Raw genomic sequence first — 16,883 nt, 5'->3', positions numbered from 1 at the left:
GTGCAACAGACAAAGACCCCACGCTATACCGAATCATTAACAAAGGTGGTGTAGCTTTACTTCTTTAACAAATTATTCGCTGTACTAATATAATAGAAATTGATAGTGACCGTATTGCAACGATTCTACAGTCACCTATGTATTTTGTGCTTATCTTCTTGCATCTAATTTATCTAATGTTTAGATTTGATGGAAGAATTGTATATTGCATATAGTTCAAAAAGAACAGTTCCTATTATTGGTGACCATAATGTAAAACTAGCAGATCCAAAAATGCGATTTATAAAAGACAGAAGAAGTGATATCTTCCATACATTTGTTAGTAGACATAATTTAGTTTCAATCAATGTTCAACTTTTGTTTTGTTTTTTAAAGGTCCCTCTCATAGTTACGAATCTTATACTGGGGGTCCTTCTTCAGCTATAGATCACATTCTAGTACCTGATTATTTAATGTTCAAAATGTATTGGTCAAAGATGACAATTTATTTTTGCTTTCTGATTATAAACTAGTAATATGTTCAATGTTAGAGAATGATTCTCCAGAGGAACAAAGCATCCCACCAGACTAAAACCTTGGGAAAAGGCAAGATGCCACAATCTATTCAAAGACTACACTTTCGCCGTTTGTCACATGCTATAGCCATTAAATATCCCAAACCAGATAAGATAATAAATGTATTAACTCAAGTAGCGAAGGAAACTATTCCTTGTTCAAAATATAACAAATATTCAGAGCCATAGTGGTCTGATGCAGTTAAAGAATGCCATTATAGAAAACCACAGCTATTTGTGAATTTTCAGCAGATATTTATGCATACCAGCCCATAGCATGGAACTGTGCAAAACCAGCAAGTGAACTCTTTGTGCGGGTACACAAGGGAATTAACTGCGTACTGCTACCCATGCTGAAATGCCATGTCGCAGAGGTCTGTGGGTAGCTAAAGACAGACCATGTGGTTTGCAATTCGACACGTTTGGGTTGTACAAAAATGCAAAAGATGCGTTTCGTATAACTCTCCACAACGCATATTTGAAAAATGAAAGAGATTTTTATAATTCCCTAGACGAAGCCTGTGATGTTGAACACACTATTTTATGGACCACACTTCGTAATAAAAACAAAGTAGCTCAACAATGTCCCTAATGGTCGATGCGAAAGTTATTACTCATACTGTAGACTGTGTATCTCTATGGCTGATCATGTTAGCAAAGTGTTTACTCATACTGTAGACATGTGTATCTCTATGGCTGATCATGTTAGCAAAGTGTTTACTCATACTGTAGACATGTGTATCTCTATCGCTGATCATGTAGCAAAGTGTTTGGAAGCCAAGGTATCGGCATTTGAAGCTGATGCATTAATATCGAATGAAAACTTAGATATTTCACCCGATTTAGTTAGCAATATATGCTCCAAGTTTCCAAATAATAAGTCATGTAACCTAGATGGTGCATTTTATGAACACATTATATATGGAGGCGAATATCTCTTCTTCTGTCTATCACGGTTGTTTTCACTAATTATTAACATCTATTCCTGATGAATGGCATCGCCATGTCTTGGTATGAATTTGCAAAGAACATACTAAATTAAGTCCCGATGCATACAGAGAAATCACCCTTTTATCTGTATTTTAAACATTTTAGATTCATCAATGCCACAACTTGTCTCATCGGCTGATTACCCAAATAATCATCATTGTGGATTTAAAAAACGGCCTGCCAAGCATCGATGCTTCCTTTGTTTGATGCATGTTATAATTAGCTGTCAGTATTTATCTAAGAAATGACTTTTGGTGTTCAATCTTAGATATTGGTCCAATTGAGCGAAGCACAGACTTACATATGAGGCATTTAAGTACTATCTTGTAATCCGCCCTTAGACCTTGATACAGATACAACCAAATCATACAATGAGAATTAATATATTTATTAAGTAAAACTTGTTTTATAGAATTAATATATTTATTAAGTAAAACTTGTTTTATAGAATTAATATATTTATTAAGTAAAAAATGTTTTAACACGTTAATTAATAACTGAGATACAGTACACGAACAAAACACAGGTACACCTTGTTTGCACGTACAGAATTGTAAAATATTGTTAATATTATAAATATTATATTTTGATTATGTTTTTGGGTGCCTTTTGTTTTGTTTTGTTTTTTAGTTATTACTATTAACTATACTTGTTTGTCTCTGTGCTTTAATTATGTCTTTGTCTGTATATTTGTATAACTGTTGTTGTGTTGTTACAACTCTCTTTAAGAGGAATAAAGAATATATATAGTCACTATTTAATTTGAACAAAACATTTCAGACGTTTGTATATTCAGCATATTATACACTTGAATACAAATACATTTTTTTCTTTTTGTGCGATTGTTTGTTTGTTTGTTGTGGGTTTGTTTGTTGTTGGGGGTTTTTATGCTTTTTTTGTGTGTGTAGTTGTTGTTTGTTTTGTTTTGGGTTTTTTTTTTTTTGGGGGGGGGGTGTAACTTTTTATGCAAAATGCTTTTTTTTAAATGTCCCATTTTTATAATTTGTAATGATGAATTTATTTGTAGAATGCAGGAAACTGCATTTCAGAACATCTATTTTTCAATTTCCCCAGGGAAACATACCTCCGGACCCTTATGAAACATACCTCCAGACCCTTATGAAACATACCTCCGGACCCTTATGAAACATAACTCAGGACCCTTATGTAACATACCCCAAGACCCTTATGTAACATACCTCCGGACCCTTATGAAACATACCTTCAGACCCTTATGAAACATACCGCCGGACCCTTATGAAACATACCTCCAGACCCTTATGAAACATACCCCCGGACCCTTATGAAACATAACTCCGGACCCTTATATAAAGTCAACTCCTTCGCGTCATCGATCTCAGTGAACCGGCTGACTCCACAAACGGTCACTTATTTCCACCACATGCCTGTATATGTCTGACCATGCCTATACTTTAATGTACTATAGCAACAGGTTTCGCCCCACTCTGGAAAAATCCCCGCGGACGCTCTCATGAACGTAGATTGCGACTGTAGATAAAGTCTTTCGAAGAACGAGCGACGCTTAGAAAGAAAAGCTTGTTATCTAATCTAACATGATCAAATGATAAAACTAGCTCGGGATTGGAACCTCAAGGGTCGGCTCTAAAACAGTCGACTTCCTGCAGTGAAGAATACAAAGATCCGTTACACTCCGCGTCAGCCGATACATCATAATATTATAAATCACACGGTTATCTGGAACAAAACCCGCTATTGTTTTATATCATACCCTTAAATCGTTTGAAGAAGTTCAACAAATGACCTCAGAATTAGATTTAGTTGACGTTTGAAGAGAATTCCATCGTCATATGACACGATTTACTTCGAGAGGTCTAAACAGTAAACAAGGTCGGTTGTGTCATTTTTTTTTTCTCACTTGCAACCATTATCAACTAACGTTGAACTACTATCAGATGTGAGCTATACATGAAATCATTTGACTAAAAATTACCTTTACTGGTAGGGGAATCTGGAAATTTAACAATAAGTTACATATTATATATAATATAACTGGCTGAAACAATATCAAAAAGGGAGAAATATAGAAGAGCCACAATTTTCTGTTAACAATCAGCTTCAGAATGTAAGGAAAGGGGAGTGGGGTGGGGTGGGGTGGGGTGGGGGGGGGGGGGGGGGGGGAGTAGAAATAGATTTTCAAACAACATTAAAGCAGCTTTACGAAACTAAATTGACAAATAATATAATTGGGATTAAATATAACGAAATAGATGAAACGGAAAGGAAACTAAAATACATAAGTCACGCGAAAGTGAAGTGAATGATCGTTTGGGCTAAAGCAAAATGGAAAGTAAGAGAAAGAGTTTTAAACGAATTTGAAACTTACAAAAACCAACAAAATAGTATAGCGAATAAGTATTCTCCTAAACAATAGGGAACTAACAAATCCGGTTCAAATGTTCAAAGCTCATAACGAATATTAGGTGACATTATAGGGTCTCTATGAAAAGAATATTAGGTGACATTATAGGGTCCCTATGTAAAGAATCTTAGCTGACATTATAGAGTCCCTATATAAAGAATATTAGGTGACAGTATAGGGTCCCAATGTAAAGAATATTAGCTGACATTATAGGGTCTCTATATAAAGAATATTAGGTGACAGTATAGGGTCCCAATGTAAAGAATCTTAGCTGACATTATAGAGTCCCTATATAAAGAATATTAGGTGACAGTATAGGGTCCCAATGTAAAGAATATTAGCTGACATTATAGGGTCTCTATATAACGAATATTAGCTGACATTATAGGGTCCCTATGTGAAGAATATTAGGTGTCATTATAGGGTCTCTATATAAAGAATATTAGGTGACATTATAGGGTCTCTATATAAAGAATATTAGGTGACATTATAGGGTCTCTATGTAAAGAATATTAGCTGACATTATAGGGTATCTATGTAAAGAATATTAGCTGACATTATAGGGTCTCTATGTAAAGAATATTAGGTGACATTATAGGGTCCCTATGTAAAGAATCTTAGCTGACATTATAGGGTCTATATGTAAAGAATATTAGCTGACATTATAGATCCCTATATAAAGAATATTAGCTGACATTATAGGGTCTCTATGTAAAGACTATTAGCTGACATTATAGAGTCTCTATGTAAAGAATATTAGCTAACATTATAGGGTCTTTATGTAAAGAATATTAGCTGACATTATAGATCCCTATATAAAGAATAGTAGCTGACATTATAGAGTCCCTATATAAAGAATATTAGCTGACATTATAGAGTCCCTATATAAAGAATATTAGCTGACATTATAGGTGACATTATAGGGTCTCTATGTAAAGAATATTAGCTGACATTATAGGTGACATTATAGGGTCTTTATGTAAAGAATATTAGGTGACATTATAGGGTCTCTATGTAAAGAATATTAGCTGACATTATAGGGTCCCTATATAAAGAATATTAAGTGGCATTATAGGGTCTCTATGTAAAGAATATTAAGTGGCATTATAGGGTCTCTATGTAAAGAATATTAAGTGGCATTATAGGGTCCCTATGTAAAGAATATTAGGTGACATTATAGGGTATCTATGTTAAAGGAACTCATGTCCGTAGGAACCAAGGTCCGTAGAATCTCATTTCCTATGAACAGTGGTCCTATTTGACCTCCATTTCCCAGGAATTGTGTTTCCAGGATTTGTATTCCAACCGGACTAATACTCCCTTGACGTCAGTGACTAGTCCGGCAAATTAATATAAATGTCCTTTTTTTATACTCTGCAATTTGCACGAGATGAAAAAGACACGAGAAAAAAGTGAGGTTTTGACAGGCTTCCCTCGTAGTGTGTTGGATAAGTGTACGATTCTCTTACGATTATCGTGGCTTCAAAACACTATGTCACATAAAGATGTTTAAGTTTGAGTATCAACTTAATTATTTATTTACGTCATAGACTCGTGGATCTGACACGTGAGTGAATTTTTTTAATGGTCTTACATTTTTATTAGTATATTAAAGTAGGAAAGGTTTCTCAAAAGTATATAATACAACTAAACATATAATGTAGGTTATATGTTCCTGCGTTCTACACGAAGAAACATAAAAACCCACATGGAGCCCAACATTGTGAAAGAAATATTAAAAAACTGGAAACTCCATAAAACATACACTTTTTACTATGACACTGTGAGTACATCGCGTCCCAAAATCCAAATTGTGTTTGTTAATCGTTAGAGTTAAGAACTAAACACAGTTGTAGTATTCTCTCATTATAGTAATTAAACATCTGTGTTGGTCGACCTCATGTTAAAAATCGCCTAAAAGTCGTCAGAATATATATATATATATATATATATATAAACTAAAACCAAGTGTTAATGATTTTATAACGCCGAGCAGAAATTAACATAATTTGTATGTGTATTCCCAAACATTAGAAAATAGGGTAGGGAGGAGATTAGCTAATATTAGTCACGTGACCTGTGTATGAATTCCGTTCACGCTACTCAGTCGTTCATTCTGCTTGGACAAACGAAAAGGTCAGTTACCTTTTTGGAAATATATATATATATAATGACACAACACAAAACCAACTATCAGGGAATAATTAGTTGCATTTCAAAAGAAGTGTTACCTAAATAATTGGCGTCCTAAATCCATACTTAATGATGATTATAGCATTTTATTTGCAGCAATTGCTAACCAAATTAAAACTATTTTAAGTGAAATGATTACTGAAACACAATCTGTTTTTATGACAAATCGATGCATTAGAGAATAAACCAGAGACATTAACATGTAACTCGCACGATTAGCTGGAAGAAATCACGCCATTGTTTTATACCACTCATTCTAGTCCTTGGTTGATATTTTATAGCCAAACATATTTTCGTTCGATTCCTTTCTAGTTGACTTAAGAAAGCGACATACGAGACAGAAGCACCGTGCTGATTTCCTGCCGGCTTGTGCTGAGATCACAACTGTCATTAGGGTGCGGGATTCTCGCTCCGATACTTACATATTTGCATGTTTAGGGGACGCATATGACGTCAGCAGAAACAATCGACCCCAACGTTGATATCGTAATACCCGCGTCTTCATCGATCAATTATAGAAATAAGCACTTAGATCAGTTATTATTGTTTGTCAGTGAACAATAGTTTTACTTTTTGTAAATATTGTAGATATATTATAGATGTGGCATTTATTAGTTTAACACTAGATGTAATGCATAGATTATAGGTGTGCAATTTAGTGTTGTATATCCGGTGTTAGTGTAGCAAATAGGCACAATTCACTGTGCAAACATGACAGTATGCACAATGCTTCTATATACTGTAACGGTCAGGGATCCTTGTCGGCCATTTTGAATTTTGTCAGAAATGAAGCCGATATTTTGTGGATGCTCTCTCTCTATCAATATATATATATATTGTGACGGCCGTAGTGGATTCTTCTTCTCATTATATAAAGTGATTCAATAAACCAACAAATGCAGTATTTGTAAATATATCAAATATCGTTTGTGTTGTGATGATAAAAAAAAATACAGTTTTCATTCTATTGAAGTAGATCGCTCTTTGATAAGTGAGCCACAGCAGATTAAATTAATTTAATTTAATATCAAGATACTTGGATCATTTAAATAAATGAGCTTTTCCTTGTAAAGAATAATAACAATAATTTGTAATTACTCTTATCTTTATAAATAATAAATTATATTTGTTTCTAGTATGTACCTTTAAATATGAAACAATGGGAAATCTTTATTTCATTAATTTGTTGTTCTTGTTGTCTAAATTTAGCCAACTGACCCTGTCACGGCTGAAACCAGTGTCAACAATTGGGGGATTGGGAAATTGTTTAACGTGCACATTCAGAGCAAGCTGTTGTAGCGCACGCCTGTCCTGGGCACAAGTACCGGCCTCAGCCGATTCCTCCGTCCAGGACAGGAAATGATTGGAGTGGGTGAAGGAGGGACCGTCTGCACTGGCAGGTGCAAGGGAGCACCAACAGTCCAACCGTAGTCGGTAACAGGCGGAGGGTGATATGGTGCTATGCAATTTGGAATGTCACGTAGGATTAAGCCAAAAGGAAATGAGTGCGCATTTTGATGAAAGAAGTTTGGCGCAATTTTGATGGTCGTTCTAAAAAATAAAAGGTAGAGAGTTACGTATAGGTTTGGATTTTAGTAGGCCGAGGTGTCAACAATCTGACGTCACTTGCTTTTATACTACATTTACTATACCACATGACGTCATCTGACCAATGATAATTTAAGAAAAACGCAGATGGCGATCGAGCTCAAAATGGGATCTACTTTTACACAAGAAAATCAGAAATTACAATAGCAAAATGCAAGATCTCAGTAGGCAGTTGACGGGAAAATGGTAGTTATATATCAGGAATCTAACAGTATTTTTTATCTCACCAACCCACCCAGTTTAGTAAGATCTGATGCCGCAATCAGCACTGCCACCAGTCGATAATACATTAACGGTAAGTACAAAATGAATGAAAATAATAAAGTATAAATAGTAAATGCAATATTCCAGGAGGCAGTCAAGTTGAAATAGCTGTATTTGTATACAAGGAATTTAAAAATATTTTTAGCTCATCGGCTGCCTTCCTGTTCACTACCTTGTTTTAACATTTGAAAATGTATTATTTACAATTTCGACGCACAATGTTAACATTTGATTCTGCTCCGTCCCATGTCAAAACGCCAGTATTTTAAAATAATTGATTTTTAAATTAACAACTGCAAGTGCAGCTAAAAAGGGGTTAACATTCAAAATATAATACATGTTGCTATCCGTGTTGCCTAATAGTTTGTGTTGACCACAAGTGATTATTCAAAACAACGTTGTTACTGAACTAACAGTAACGGAAACATTTATATTTCTACAGTTGACGACAATACAATCTCAACGATAAAAGTAAGTCTGATAAATTACACAAATGTGTGTGTGTGTGTGTGTATGTGTATGTATGTGTCTGTATGTGTATGTGTGTGTCTGTGTGTGTGTGTGTGTGTCTGTGTGTGTGTGTGTGTGTGTGTGTGTGTGTGTATGTGTGTGTGTGTGTCTGTGTGTGTCTGTTATCCCAAGTTCGAATTTCATGTTACATTTATCTTCAGTATTTGTCTTACTATTGCTATTAGGAGCTTTTACTAAATCTTATTTCTCCAGCAGCACTCATAACGGGGCAAATACAATTATCATGCATTGGTTTAACATACACTACTATTGGACGATTTGACGCCAACAAATCAATCACCTTGTCGGTACTAAATATGACGTCATCACGATTTGGCAAAGCACACACACTGGCGTCACGTAGTTTAAAGCGTTGGCGTTTACGTCTTTCTGGTTTCAGTGTTAAACTTGTAATAAAATGGTAGTTTAATGCAATTCATTATAGATTTTTTTAATAGCATATATAGAGCTTTGGGTTTTGAAAATTATTTGTGAACAGTGAATAAAATACAAAGTTAAAGCAATACTCAGAACAGTAAAGTAGTTTACGTCGTTTCTATATGCATGGACGTGTAGCCGATGTAGGCTATATCGAAAATAAAGGCTTTTAAAAAAAACACCAAATAGCTGGGGTAATAAATAGAATAACAAACTCGGTACCAATTATTATAAAATTTATGTCCCTCTTGAAATAAATTTCACTTGGGACATAAATTTGATAATAACTGGTAACTCGTTTATTATCCTTTATATAAAATACACTCGTTGAATCCAGTATACTGTTCGTGTATATTGTCTTCCTCATTGCTGTATGTTGTTTTCATTCTATTCACTATTGTATCTCATCTCCTTCGATAGACATGTAGAAGGCAGCATCCATTATTCAACATTTAACATCAAAAGGCTCAATCGAACTATGTAGTTTTCTACATATATCCAAATGGATAATACTATTCACATGTACAGATCATCGATTGGGCTTTTCAATTTAAAACTATAACGATATACCGCAGACGATTAATCTTTGACTTTTGCAGTGAATTTTGAGAATACAAGTCTCTAATGTTCTTAATATTAATTGGTTAATTTTGACTACCATGTACACTTTTCAAATGTTGACACCAAAACGAGTTTTTGCTGAGTAACGATATTGAAACAAATCCAGGTCTTAATCAACATGCAACTAAAATTCTTGAAACATTATGCTCGAACTTTCACAGATATTTCCCGATTATGACAACGTTTGGTTTATCGAAACACACCTAATTTGCCTAGTGAGGAAATAATGACTGAACACTATGATGCACCTTACAGGCGAGATAGAACACACCACGAGGGTATGGTCGCAGTTAGCTCACACAAGACGGTATGATTTAGAATCGCCATTCGATAAAATTATCTAGAAATCATCTTGAAACACAAATAGTTACTTATGTCAATGGTATACCGTCCAAACACAAGTCCTGTATCGTTGTGGGGTAGATGTGAACGACCTAAATCAAGATTTACTCTCTGTACAACAACACGCTCTGCTCGGACTCATCATGCGTAAAAATATGTCAAACGTAATAAACACTCCAACACGAGTGACGGCCTACAGTGCTACATTAATCGATCCTATTCTTATTTCAAAAGCATGTGAAAGCAATGAAAGTGGATTAATTCCATTTATGGACCATATTAGCGACCACAGAGCTACGTACGTTATATTACATACTATTTTAGGTAATAACTAAACATTCGGAAAACGTTTGATTATATGATAAAGGTGATTTTGTAAAACTAAATAATTTAAACTCGGGGGAAAGAACCACGAGATAGAGTACACAAAAAAAACCCATTGTGGTCGAAAAGATCCACTGATGAAAGAAAGAATAAAAATCAAAGGAACAAAATAAATAATATGAAAAAATAGCTAAAGAGGAATTTGCAGGTACGTTAGAAATGGGATCTACTTTTACACAAGAAAATCAGAAATTACAATAGCAAAATGCAAGATCTCAGTAGGCAGTTGACGGGAAAATGGTAGTTATATATCAGGAATCTAACAGTATTTTTTATCTCACCAACCCACCCAGTTTAGTAAGATCTGATGCCGCAATCAGCACTGCCACCAGTCGATAATACATTAACGGTAAGTACAAAATGAATGAAAATAATAAAGTATAACTAGTAAATGCAATATTCCAGGAGGCAGTCAAGTTGAAATAGCTGTATTTGTATACAAGGAATTTAAAAATATTTTTAGCTCATCGGCTGCCTTCCTGTTCACTACCTTGTTTTAACATTTGAAAATGTATTATTTACAATTTCGACGCACAATGTTAACATTTGATTCTGCTCCGTCCCATGTCAAAACGCCAGTATTTTAAAATAATTGATTTTTAAATTAACAACTGCAAGTGCAGCTAAAAAGGGGTTAACATTCAAAATATAATACATGTTGCTATCCGTGTTGCCTAATAGTTTGTGTTGACCACAAGTGATTATTCAAAACAACGTTGTTACTGAACTAACAGTAACGGAAACATTTATATTTCTACAGTTGACGACAATACAATCTCAACGATAAAAGTAAGTCTGATAAATTACACAAATGTGTGTGTGTGTGTGTGTGTGTGTGTGTGTGTGTGTGTATGTATGTGTCTGTGTGTGTCTGTGTGTGTGTGTGTGTGTCTGTGTGTGTGTGTGTGTGTGTGTGTGTGTATGTGTGTGTGTGTCTGTGTGTGTGTGTGTCTGTTATCCCAAGTTCGAATTTCATGTTACATTTATCTTCAGTATTTGTCTTACTATTGCTATTAGGAGCTTTTACTAAATCTTATTTCTCCAGCAGCACTCATAACGGGGCAAATACAATTATCATGCATTGGTTTAACATACACTACTATTGGACGATTTGACGCCAACAAATCAATCACCTTGTCGGTACTAAATATGACGTCATCACGATTTGGCAAAGCACACACACTGGCGTCACGTAGTTTAAAGCGTTGGCGTTTACGTCTTTCTGGTTTCAGTGTTAAACTTGTAATAAAATGGTAGTTTAATGCAATTCATTATAGATTTTTTTAATAGCATATATAGAGCTTTGGGTTTTGAAAATTATTTGTGAACAGTGAATAAAATACAAAGTTAAAGCAATACTCAGAACAGTAAAGTAGTTTACGTCGTTTCTATATGCATGGACGTGTAGCCGATGTAGGCTATATCGAAAATAAAGGCTTTTAAAAAAACACCAAATAGCTGGGGTAATAAATAGAATAACAAACTCGGTACCAATTATTATAAAATTTATGTCCCTCTTGAAATAAATTTCACTTGGGACATAAATTTGATAATAACTGGTAACTCGTTTATTATCCTTTATATAAAATACACTCGTTGAATCCAGTATACTGTTCGTGTATATTGTCTTCCTCATTGCTGTATGTTGTTTTCATTCTATTCACTATTGTATCTCATCTCCTTCGATAGACATGTAGAAGGCAGCATCCATTATTCAACATTTAACATCAAAAGGCTCAATCGAACTATGTAGTTTTCTACATATATCCAAATGGATAATACTATTCACATGTACAGATCATCGATTGGGCTTTTCAATTTAAAACTATAACGATATACCGCAGACGATTAATCTTTGACTTTTGCAGTGAATTTTGAGAATACAAGTCTCTAATGTTCTTAATATTAATTGGTTAATTTTGACTACCATGTACACTTTTCAAATGTTGACACCAAAACGAGTTTTTGCTGAGTAACGATATTGAAACAAATCCAGGTCTTAATCAACATGCAACTAAAATTCTTGAAACATTATGCTCGAACTTTCACAGATATTTCCCGATTATGACAACGTTTGGTTTATCGAAACGCACCTAATTTACCTAGTGAGGAAATAATGACTGAACACTATGATGCACCTTACAGGCGAGATAGAACACACCACGAGGGTATGGTCGCAGTTAGCTCACACAAGACGGTATGATTTAGAATCGCCATTCGATAAAATTATCTAGAAATCATCTTGAAACACAAATAGTTACTTATGTCAATGGTATACCGTCCAAACACAAGTCCTGTATTGTTGTGGGGTAGATGTGAACGACCTAAATCAAGATTTACTCTCTGTACAACAACACGCTCTGCACGGACTCATCATGCGTAAAAATATGTCAAACGTAATAAACACTCCAACACGAGTGACGGCCTACAGTGCTACATTAATCGATCCTATTCTTATTTCAAAAGCATGTGAAAGCAATGAAAGTGGATTAATTCCATTTATGGACCATATTAGCGACCACAGAGCTACGTACGTTATATTACATACTATTTTAGGTAATAACTAAACATTCGGAAAACGTTTGATTATATGTTAAAGGTGATTTTGTAAAACTAAATAATTTAAACTCGGGGGAAAGAACCACGAGATAGAGTACACAAAAAAACACCATTGTGGTCGAAAAGATCCACTGATGAAAGAAAGAATAAAAATCAAAGGAACAAAATAAATAATATGAAAAAATAGCTAAAGAGGAATTTGCAGGTACGTTAGACAACAAATTAATATAATTGTTTTCAGACAGCAAAAATACATATTGATAATATCTAAAATATATTTGAATAAATATAGTAGTCAGACCACCACTACGATATCAAACAGCACATTTATCGGTCGGTCTCGGTGATTTGGAGAAAGGTGAAACATTAAATAAATAAAGGACTTCCTTCTTGATAAGATAGATAGTAATAACTTTACGAGAAATATCGGACATCGTAAAGATACTAGCACCAACGAAGGCAATGATTAGATTAATGGAAATCTATCATCCATTCAATCAACGTCCATCTTCAGTTGATTTGTGAATTTTGTATGCGTACAAGATTCCCTAACCGATGGAAAACAGCTCATTTTAAAACTAATCTTTTTTCCTGCTAACTATAGGCCGATGTTGCATTGGAAAGTATTTCAAAGAATTTTATTCAAATAGTTATATAATTATGTTGTATATATTCAGTAACCTTCTGTACAACTATCAGTGCGCGTATCGCCATAATTACGGTGCTGTTCAATTAGTAGAACTATACTCCCAAATATTTGGATAAAAAAGAACACTTTTGTGCTGTGTTCTGTGATATGTCAAAGACGTTTGATAGAGTGTGGCACAAAGGATTAATCCATAAACTTGAAAAGTGTGACATAACAGGAAATACAATATATTGGATTAAAGATTATATATCAAACAGAAAGCAACGAGTCATTGTAAATGGTACTCGTTCAAATTCCGGTACTTTAATGGCCGGAATACTTTAAGGTACAGTTTTAGGACCATTATTATTTTTAGTTTATATTAATGAAATTGCGTATAACTTAAACTGTGTAACGAGGCTGTTTGCTGACGATACTAACATAACATCTTCAATTAATGGCATCTCTTTCATTGACAACAATCTCAACTTAGACTTGTTAAAGCTTCACGAATGGTTCCAAAATAGCATTCATCCTTCAATTGTTGTACCTTTCACAAAATCAATCATATAGCCAAAACGTAACCTTGTATTTGGTACTACAACATTAAATACAACAGAAACTCATAAACATATAGGTTTAACTTTAATAGCAAATGCCAACTTGACAATACATATTATTAATATTTGTAAATCGGCTTCACTAATGATTTCTGTACTTACGTAATGCATATATTTAATAAATCGACAAACATTATTGAACAAATATGTGACGTTTATCCATGTGGGATGGGTATTCGTTAGTCAAGCAAAGATAAATATTCAACATAAAATAGAATTGATTGACATCAAGTATTACAGGGAGTGCTTTTAACGTACCTACGGAGTATGATCTTGATACAATTAATTATAAGAATAAAACTAATCCAAAATCACAGGGACAAATTAATCTGATAATCACTGACTTAGACTTAATAGATGTTTGGAGATCGCTGCACACACATACTAAACTGTTTACATGGAGGGGGTCAAATAACAAACGAGGAAGGTTAGACTATTTTCTTGTTTCTTCAGATTTACAACCATTTTGGGTAAATCTGTTCATTCTCCAATTAAAATTAGTTTTATATTTCTTGAACATGAACGGGGTAGAGGGACATGGGAATTCAATAATAGTTTATTGTAAGATACGGATTATATTGACTTAGTTAAATCATGTATAAAAGATACTCTAAAACAATATCAGGTAGAAGATCTTCTGTCTTATAATGACAAGGAACCAGAATTTTCAATAAACGACCAATTACTTTGGGAAATGATAAAATTGATGATTAGAGGTAAAACTATTGCTTACGCTTCATTCAAGAAATGGGAACAAAATAAAAATGAAGAGGCTTTAGAAACATAATTAAAACGTCTTTATAGGATTGAAAATGCTGGGAAAATATTCTAATAGAAATTGAGGAAACTAAAAAACAGTTAAGAGAATTAAGAGAAATTAAAGTAGAGGGAATGATTATTCGAGCAAAAGCAAAGTGGAAATTTGAAGGACATACGAGTAAACAAAGTGTGTAATTTGTAAAAAAAGATCATTCCTAAACTTATACTTGAGGATGAAACTGAGTTAACTAATCAGGGTAATATTATTAATGCACACAAATAATATTTTGAATCACTATATAAATCTGAAAACAAAACGCTATCGGAAAATAACGAAAATATGTTGCTCATTACTTTCTTTGTTTGCATTCACGATAGTTTGACACCCAATAGCCGATGTATTTTTCGTGCTGAGCTATGCTTAAACATTCATTCATTCATTCATTCATTCCATTTTTAGAAACCTTTTGGATCAGGAAAAAACTAGTATTTTAGAAGGTAAATTAACATATGAAGAATCAACGAAGAGCATGAAAAATGGTAAATCATCTGGCCATGATGGTTTTACTGTAGAATTGTATAAAATGTTTTGGCGTGATCTTCATGGATATCTAATACGTTCAATAAATTATGAATAAGAACACAATTATAACACAAAACCAGGGTATGATTACTTGCCTACCAAAGGAAGGAAAATCAAAGTATTATCTTAAAAAATGGCGCCCAATATCTCTCTTAAAATGTTGATAATGAAATTGCATCTTCAACAATCGTCAACAGAATTAAAACTGTTTTAAATGGCATAATCACTGAATCACATTTAGGCTTTATGAAAAATCGGTAAATAGGGGAATGTACAAGACTAATTTCTGATCTATTGGATAAAACCAACACAGAATGAATTCCTGGAAATTTGAAAAGGCTTTTGATTCTTTAGAGTGGTGCTTTATTAAAAAAACCGTTCAGACTTCTTAGGTTTTGGCCAGTCAGTTATCCAGTGGTCAGTTAGGAGATAATATCACTGTGTTTCGTTGTTAACTATAAGGATTTATCACAAATTTTGGATTTAAGGACGAGACGAAGTCTATTAGGAGTATCTGTAAGACATTGTATTGTGTTTTTATTAAAGAAATCCCGCAAATATAAACACATTAAATATCTATTCTTTTTACTTTCGATATTCAATGAAAATGCTTGTAGTAAGAAAAAATATGACGTAATATTTTTTCGTTTTCTTCCCATGACGTCACTGACTTATGAGCGAACCAAATGGCAAATTTATCAGCATTGTAGTCTGTCTTTTGAACATGATTTATTGTAATACAGGATACATTAAAAGAGATATTTCCGTTGGCTGTTAATTTCTGTTGCAAGACATATGGATATGATTCGACTTTACATTTGTGAGTAGTGTTTCAACCTCATATTGAATTATTTCGAGGAATTCGCCTGGTCTACAAGTTTATAACTTGCTAACATATTTTCACTTAGATTTTATATAAATACATAAAATAATATGCATTTACTAAAGGGCAAGTATTATTTTCAAACGTTTTTCAGAATTGTGCCATATTTTAAAGCAGTTAATGTTGTTTAAAATTGCGTTCAAAAATCAAGTCATTTCCATCTTGTCTTCTTTATCAATTTTATTGTTACAAAAAGTATGTTCTAAACAAAAATAAGGTATTTCAGATTGTGATATAATTATTTCTGATGAACCTGCTTGCACCCTTTTGAGAACACAAACTAGAAGAGCAGACCACAAGACACATGCTGGTGACTGCTGCGATCGATCAGTGACCGGACCTTACTTGTGGTGGGTGGGTGCACGTTCATTGCTGCTATCGAAGTGTTAAAAGTTACAATGGCACGAAATAATAACAAAATAGCAACAAATATATATATATATATATATATATATATATATATATATATACAGTTAATCTGTATAAACAGGTAATATGTATATTACCTGATTTTTTCAGCTAATATGTATATTACCTGTTTCACTC

The 16,883-nt window shown here is 33.7% G+C and overlaps 1 protein-coding gene and 1 long non-coding RNA gene across 2 annotated transcripts in view; both read left to right on the top strand.

Annotated features, from left to right (window-relative positions):
• Nucleotides 1-16,883, top strand: part of LOC121372424 (popeye domain-containing protein 3-like) — a 466,410-nt gene that overhangs the window by 223,326 nt on the left and 226,201 nt on the right. The gene's annotated exons all lie outside the window — the stretch shown is intronic.
• LOC121372427 overlaps nucleotides 10,469-16,883 on the top strand; it is a 36,127-nt gene continuing 29,712 nt past the window's right edge. The window contains exons 1-2 of the long non-coding RNA XR_005957926.1: nucleotides 10,469-10,654; nucleotides 11,066-11,094. This is a non-coding gene — a long non-coding RNA (uncharacterized LOC121372427). The remainder of the gene's footprint in view (nucleotides 10,655-11,065; nucleotides 11,095-16,883) is intronic.

The sequence above is a fragment of the Gigantopelta aegis genome, chromosome 4 (genome assembly GCF_016097555.1).
Source record: "Gigantopelta aegis isolate Gae_Host chromosome 4, Gae_host_genome, whole genome shotgun sequence".
Taxonomy (NCBI): Eukaryota; Metazoa; Mollusca; class Gastropoda; order Neomphalida; family Peltospiridae; genus Gigantopelta; species Gigantopelta aegis.
The sequence above is the reverse complement of the archived record's forward strand: the minus strand, read 5'-3'. Positions and strand labels throughout refer to the sequence as shown.